Below are 7905 nucleotides of genomic sequence, written 5' to 3'. Positions count from 1 at the left end.
CCCCCCCCCCCCCCAAGCTGGAAGGATCTGCCTTTGTGAAGAAGCATTTCAGTGCCCTCCGTGCAAATGCATCAGAATGGTCCAGGGCCCTCAGTCTGTAAAGCTATGTTGCAGTTGAAAAGAAAAAAAAAAAAAAAGGTGACTTAAGTTCTACAAGAAGACTTTAGTATGCGTGGGTCTTTCCCCAGGTGACCGGTTCTGTCCTCTGCTCTCTCACAAGGTTGCTGTGAAGGTCAAAAACCAAGTGTGTGAATCGGCTACATGATTGACAAATCTTTGGAATCAGTAAGTATTAGTTATGCTGCTGCTGCTGCTGCTGCTGCTGCTAATTATATTTTAAGTGATCCTTTTTTTTTTTTTTTTGGCAATAATCACTCCCTTTCTTTATCTACCTTCTTTTTAAGATAACTCAATGAGTCCTGTGGTCCCCAAAATAAACCCTGCCTAAATTTTATGAGCCCTGGAAGCAAAATTCCATTGCAGAGTAGAGTGGTGTATTGCCATCTCGTTGTAAGCCAAAACGTGCGCACATCAGCACCATTCTTCCCAACTTTCCTGTGCCCCTTCCTCCCACCTTCAGTCATTTGACCAATCTAGTTTGGGGGCTAGACCATTTCTCCTTAAGGAACCAACCATGCTGAAAGAAGTAGTGATAAGTTTATTTTTTAGGCTAAAACCAGAAATATGTACCACATCACTTTGAATTTTTAATCAAGAGAAGGTTTTTAGTTGCCATTGTTTAGGGTTTTTATAATTATTTGTTGTTTAGTATTTATTTTTGCTGTTATTGTGTAATTTACAATCAGTCCCTTCAACAACTACATGAGGTGATTAATAATGCAATGAAGTTTAACTCTAGTAGAAAAAGAAAAAAAAAACAAATGTTTTTTTTAAGCTTCATGGGGAAAAGAGTGGATATTTGAAAAAAGTAGAAATATTGGGATGACTGGGTGGCTCAGTGGTTGAGCATCTGCCTTTGGCTCAGGGCGTAATCCTGGAGTCCCGGGGATGGAGTCCCACACCAGGCTTCTTCCAGGGAGCCTGCTTCTCTCTCTGCCTATGCCTCTGCCTCTGTGTGTGTGTGTATGTCTCTCATGAATAAACAAATAAAATCTTAGAAATATTAAAAATTATTAAAATTGGAAATTGTAATGACAATTTAGATCTCTGATAGAAGTTTAGGATTATCTTCCAGCAAAAGATTAATCTTGACTAAAGAATGTTAAATATGAAGATGTTACCAAACCCTAGAACATTGTATGCTACTTAGAAACTCTGGGATGTGCATATACAAATATTAACATAATTTTTCTAGTCACTTCTCCATGCCATGACAAGTATGTTATATTTCAGGCATACTGTTTCTTCATGTTATCTTGTATTTTGCAATATAAATCCTGAAAATATAGGAGTTCTACATACCATATTCCTTAATGATTAAGATAATGAAATGACTCTCCAAAGATGTATACATGGCCAACAAGCCTATGAAAAATTGCTCCACATCACTTGCCATCAGGGAAATATAAATCAAAACCACAATAAGATACCACTTTACACTGTTGAGATTGGCTAAAATTAACAAGACAGGAAACAACAAATGTTGGTGAGGATGTAGAGAAAGGGGAACCCTCTTGTGCTGTTGGTGGAAATGCAAGTTGGTGCAGCCACTCTGGAAAACAGTGTGGAGGTTCTTCAAGAAGCTAAAAATAGAGCTACCCCATGACCCAGCAATTGCGCTACTGGGTATTGACCCCAAAGATACAAATGTAATGAAACATTGGGACACTTGCACCTCAGTGTTCAGAGCAGCAATGTCCACAATAGCCAAACTGAGGAAGGAACCACGATGACCTTTGACAGATGAATGGATAAGGAAGATGTGAGATATATATATATAGATATATATGTGATTGATATTATATATATATATATATATACACACACAATAGAATATTACTCAGTCATCGGAAAGGACGAATACTTACCATTTGTTTCAATGTGGATGGAACTGGAGGGTATTATTATGAGTGAAATAAGTCAATCGGAGAAAGACAATTATCATATGGTTTCACCATATGTGGAATATAAAAAATAGTGAAAGGGACTATAAGGGAAAGGAGGGAAACCCAGTGGGAAAAAATTAGAGAGGAAAACAAACCATGAGAGACTCCTAACCCTGGGAAACAAACATAGGGTTTTACAGAAGGGGAGGTAGGTGGGGGAATGGAGTAACTGAGTGACGGGGACTAAGGAGGACACTTGATGGAATGAGCACTAGATGTTACATGTTGGCAAATTGAATTTAAATAAAATATTTTTAAAATGATAATGAAATGACTATCTTACGAAGCAAAAAAGTTAAAATGAACAGCATACAGATATAAAAGTAATATCTCATAACACTAGTGCTATAAATAAGCAGCTCTGAGCAAAACAGACCTGCACAATTAACACAATTAACAGCCTACTACCGGGATCCCTGGGTGGCGCAGCGGTTTGGCACCTGCCTTTGGCCCAGGGCGCGATCCTGGAGACCTGGGATCGAATCCCACGTCGGGCTCCCGGTGCATGGAGCCTGCTTCTCCCTCTGCCTGTGTCTCTGCCTCTCTCTCTCTCTCTCTGTGTGACTATCATAAATAAATAAAAATTTAAAAAAAAAAACCTACTACCATTGAAAACCATGAAATATTTCAAATGAATAAAGATAAAAAAATAAGAAAAACTTATTAAAGTAGCTAAAAGATTGCATGCTGATGCCAGTTTATGTATTACTATGAATTTCATGGGATGTATTGGTTAGAAAGTCTAGTGTTGGGCAGCCCAGGTGGCTCAGTGGGTTAGCACCGCTTTCAGCCCAGGGCCTGATCCTGGAGACCTGGGATCAAGTCCCACGTCGGCTCCCTGCATGGAGCCTGATTCTCCCTCTGCCTGTGTCTCTGCCTCTCTCTCTGTCTGTCTCTGTGTGTCTTTCATGAATAAATAAAATCTTAAAAAAAAAGTCTAGTGTTATTTAATTACATGACTATTTAATTAGCTAATTATGTTGAATTAAATGATGTTTCCTTTTTTGGGGGGCCTGCTTACGTATATCAGTTTTTCTCCCCATAATGGGAGAACTCACTCATCTTGTTAGTGGAGGAGGAGAAATTTGTTTGGGCACTCCTTAAGTCAATAACTACTTGCCTAATTTTGGAAAATACATAAAATAATTTTATATTAATTGGTGCTAAAATCTATGTTTATCAATAATAGAAACTACTTCATTGGAGTGAGTTCTGACAAGAGTTAGATCTAGCATGCAGAGAACTAAATAAAGAGGAAAGAAATCAGTCTAGTTCCAGTTCTGATTATGACTGGGTGAGTGATTGCAAGTCACTTAAACTTCCCCAGCATTCCATATCTGTAAAATAGAGATTAACAACAAAATCAGACCTACAGCTGCTTTTCTAGATGTGAGGATTAATTTATAATTGTAACTGCAAACCACGGTGTAGCTTGTTGCAGAAAAGCCCTTCCCAAAGGTAGAGCACTGGACTTTAAAGATGCTACTATCCTCTCTCTAATGGGACTGAGTTTGATTCTCATGATGGCCTGTTTGTCGTGGATATATGATACCTTTTTCTACAATAAACGTATTAAGTTCCAAAGAGGTTCTTTTACCAATTTTGTGATAAATTGACTATCAGGTACATTCATTTATTTGTTAATGTTGTCCAGCAGGAATGTTTTTCCCATGGTTCCTTCACTATGCCACTTCCAATATGGTTGGAAGTTTAAAGGCTAGCCACTTAATTTAAATGAAGGACAACCCATTTCATTTAATATTAGAGGTCAGTTGAGCCTGGGATAAAATCTATTTCCCCAAATAATATCATTAATTAGGTAACTTAAGCCACATAAAGCCTGTTTTCATATTTAAAATTCTAAAACATCTATAACAATAGATATTTCTCATGTTTATGTTAAAAGATTACTATTTAAGTGTTTGGTGTTAAAAGATTGAAGCAAAATTAAGATACAAAAACCACTAGAATGGAATTGAATTCTATTTAGCTCATCACAACAAGTATTTTGTTTTAAATATACTTTATACCAGGACCAGTGTGTTCACTCTCTCTCACATGCACACACATATGCATACATAAATGGAATAAAGTCACTCATCAAAATTTTATAGGGAACAAGACTCCAAACCAAGCAAATGTTCCGATTCCTAACCCAATACTCTTCTCCCTGTATAATACCTTTCTCCTGAGATTTGAGAATTATCAATAGAGAGGGTGTCTTTGAAACTAAGAGAATGTAAAAAGATATTTGAGGATAAAATGTAGACAAAGCAGCAAGCGTAGAAGACCATTAATAATTATGAGAAAGTGTTTGTTTCGTTGTTATTGTTGCTGTTTTCGTTGGGAGTGATGGCAAAATTTAATCTGAAATCTAGGAAGATAATTAAAAGTAATTTGGTATCATGGAATCCAAGAAAAGATAAATTTGCTAAAAGAATGAAAGTTGAGGGATCCCTCGGTGGCTCAGTGGTTTGGCACCTGCCTTGGCCCAGGGTGGGATCCTGGAGCCCCAGGATTGAGTCCCACATCGGGCTCCCGGCATGGAACCTGCTTTTCCCTCTGCCTGAGTCTCTGACTCTCTCTCGCTCTCTCTTTCTTTTCTGTCTTTCATGAATAAATAAATAATTTTTTTTAAAAAAGACTGAAAGTTGAATATATCAACCTAAGTACTGAAAACACATCATGGATTAATTGAAATCTTTGGTTTCTTTTAAAAGGACAGTTCCGGCAGGGTGATTAGGATGAAAACCATTTGATCCACACAGAATGAGGAAAAGGTAGTTCCAGTGGGTATATTTCTAATATATTAGGAAAAATTATGTGATTTTAAGTTCAGTATTTTGAAATAGAGGTGGAGTCCATTTATACAAAAGGTTGTGTAAAGAAATGTGATCGACAAAATCTTAAATTATTGAGCCTGTATTGTTATTATTAAAATAATTTGCAAATATGTAGCCCTTTCGTGGGTACATATGTTGTAGAAATCAAACCATTACCAAAATTGAAGAAAAGATATTTAAATACCCTACAGATTCCATCTTCAATTATTAGGATTTTAAAGTAAATTATTTGCCTGAATAAGAGAATCCAACCTCTTTTAATAATGAGTTTCCTTTCTCCCCGTTAGCCTTAATCATTAAAGAGCAGCTGTATATTACACTGGTCTATTATGCAATAGAAAAGTGGAAAGGAGACTGGTGTGTGTGTGTGTGTGTGTGTGTGTGTGTGTGTGTGTGTGTGTGTATTGGGGGAGGCAATGGCAGGTGGGTAGGAGAGGAGCAGTAGGAGCTGAGAAGAATAAAAAGGAGAGGAGGAATAGAGTTTTGAAGCATTTGTGTAGCACTTCTCCCTGGCTTCGTTAATCGATGCTTCTTTCAGAAGCCACTTAAAGCAGAGGATGGTAAAAAATTAATTTTAAAAAATTAATGGCTCCTACATTACCACAACACAATGCTATTTAGGTGCCTAGTATAGTGCAAGGAGCTCAATAAATGTTTGATCAAGGAAAAAATGAATGTATAAATGTTGCATGGGGTTATTTTTAGGGAGCAAGGGAGGGGTTGCTGAAACAAACTGGTAACACTTAACATGGTTCTTGTAATTATGACTATTTTAAGTTTACACAAATGAAATCTTAACATGTCATTTTATTTTGCAGGATTTCCCAGGGCTTCTGGTCAGCTTACACAATAGAATGTGTCCTCTCCTTACACTGAATCTTCATTTTCCCTTAGCATCCCAGTCCCTCCCCATCAGGCTTTTAACTAATTCTCCAGGTGTTTTAAGGTGATTAGGAAGTGTGCCTGGAGAAGGATCCTATCTGCTTGGGAGAAGAGTGCTAATAAAAGGTCAAAGCTGAGTTCCTAGGGACTGTGACTGCTGAAGCTAATAGCATGAATCATCATTAGCTCTTACGGATGCCAAGTCATGCAAGTCTGTGAAGTTCATACAGAAAGAGAAATTTCGATCAATAGGACTTTATGCTACCATGCAGCTTGATAATTACTTTCTAGAAATTAAGTTTGTAAAGCTTTTTTTCTTTCTTAAAAAATATTCTTCGTTCTGAAAGCCTGCCTTAGTCTTTGTAACTACAGTGCAAGATAAACCAAAGTGTCTTCCTTTAGCAACCTTTTTTTAAAAAATGTTGCATTACTATGGAGGTTGGCTGCATGCATACTTTATATTCAGTAACCTTTGGTGTGTATTTAACAGTGGGATAATATCTCATACCAGGACTGATATTTTAAATCCACTTCTCTGCCTGTCTGTCTACAATGCTAAGTCACAAGCATATTTCAATATTCTGTTTGCAGTCTGTTAGTGTACTGGCTGTTGACCTGGTAATTCTAGGGGTAGGTAGGCTATGTTGTTATGTTGGTAAGTGAAGCGTGCAAACCATCCCTACTTCTGTTCTACTGTATGTTGATAACACAGAGACCCATGAGCACAATGGAACACCTTTGCATTCACTGGGAAAAATATAATACACTTGCACATCTCAGTGTCAAAATACCCAAGAAAAGGGCAGCCCAGGTGGTTCAGCGGTTTAGTGCTGCCTTCAGCCCAGGGTCTGATCCTGGAGACTTGGAATCGAGTCCCACGTCAGGCTCCCTGCACGGAGCCTGCTTCTCCCTCTGCCTGTGTCTCTGCCTCTCTGTGTGTCTTTAACGAATAAATAAATAAAATCTTAAAAAAAAATACCCAAGAAAATATTTTATGCCCTTACTATGTCATGAATCTTTAAGGCTTTAAAATGAACCAGGGAGGTGAGAGCATGTTTATGAGCCTAACACCACAGAATGTAAGTTACTTTGCATATAGCTGTAGTCATGCCCATTTGCCTTTAGCTACCAGCAGAAAGGACTTTTACCTGTGATGAAAGAAAAGAAGTGGATGTAAATTTAAGTGATAGAAAAATCTAATTTCCTTATTAGCATTCATTTAATCATAAAGTGAAACTCTGCTTTCGCATTTCAAAACTTTCTTAAAATCTAGCTTACATAAATATTAGAAATCTTATAGTCCAGATTTTTATGTCCCAGTCTTACAATCCTTTCTAAAATACTTACAGCTCTATTCCTCTAGAGATGATTTTTCTCAACCAAAGAACCTGAATCCTTAACAATTTATGTGAATGTCTCTGAATAAAAAACTCAATTTAAAAAACATAATAATGGCTTCTATTTTTGTATCCTTCAGTGCTTTAAATGAGATTTTACGTGTATACTCTGTATTCAATTTTTTTCGTCATTACACTCACCAGTTAGACATATCTAGTACTTGACTTGAGGACTTCATTCTTAGAGAAGCAATTCTGATTATATATCAAGGACTTTTCAACTGAGACATTAATTATAAATATTTATACCCTGGACATTGCAAAACATGGCTGCACAGGGTAAGAGACTTCAGATTCCCAAAATGATATACATTTGTAACATCTCTTTTAGGCTTTAGGTACTCTAGAAATATGTTATATTAGATATACTGTTAATACATCTAAGAAAGATAGATGACAACATATTTTACTTTACTTGTATTTAACTATCTCCCCCTACTGCCTCCTGGGTGGTCAACTCTCATAAAGCCACTGACCTGTGATTTTTAAGTCTGTAGTGTAAATCTCCCTGAATAAATCCAGTGCTAAGCCACATGCCATCTTAAACCCTTCTAACAGCACCCAGGGTTACATCCTCTGGTCAAGTATACCAAGGATACTGTAACAGGACAGCCCATTAGATGCTATATAAAGTCCCAAGCGTTTGTAGCAACTTGGAAATCCCTTAACAGAACATTTAAGTCAAGTACTTTAATGTAACTGATTAGCGTCTTTTTA

At 37.1% G+C, this 7905-nt stretch overlaps 1 long non-coding RNA gene across 1 annotated transcript; it reads left to right on the top strand.

The window, feature by feature from the left end:
• The first annotated feature begins 217 nt into the window (after nt 1–217).
• On the top strand, nt 218–7235 carry LOC121471807. Its single transcript, XR_005982709.1, has 3 exons — nt 218–285; nt 4787–4846; nt 5728–7235. It is a non-coding gene; the product is annotated as an uncharacterized LOC121471807 (long non-coding RNA).
• The last annotated feature ends 670 nt before the right edge of the window (nt 7236–7905 follow it).

This window comes from Vulpes lagopus, chromosome 11 (assembly GCF_018345385.1).
Source record: "Vulpes lagopus strain Blue_001 chromosome 11, ASM1834538v1, whole genome shotgun sequence".
NCBI classification, from domain to species: Eukaryota; Metazoa; Chordata; class Mammalia; order Carnivora; family Canidae; genus Vulpes; species Vulpes lagopus.
Note: the sequence above shows the minus strand (reverse complement) of the source record. Positions and strands in the feature narration are given on the sequence as shown.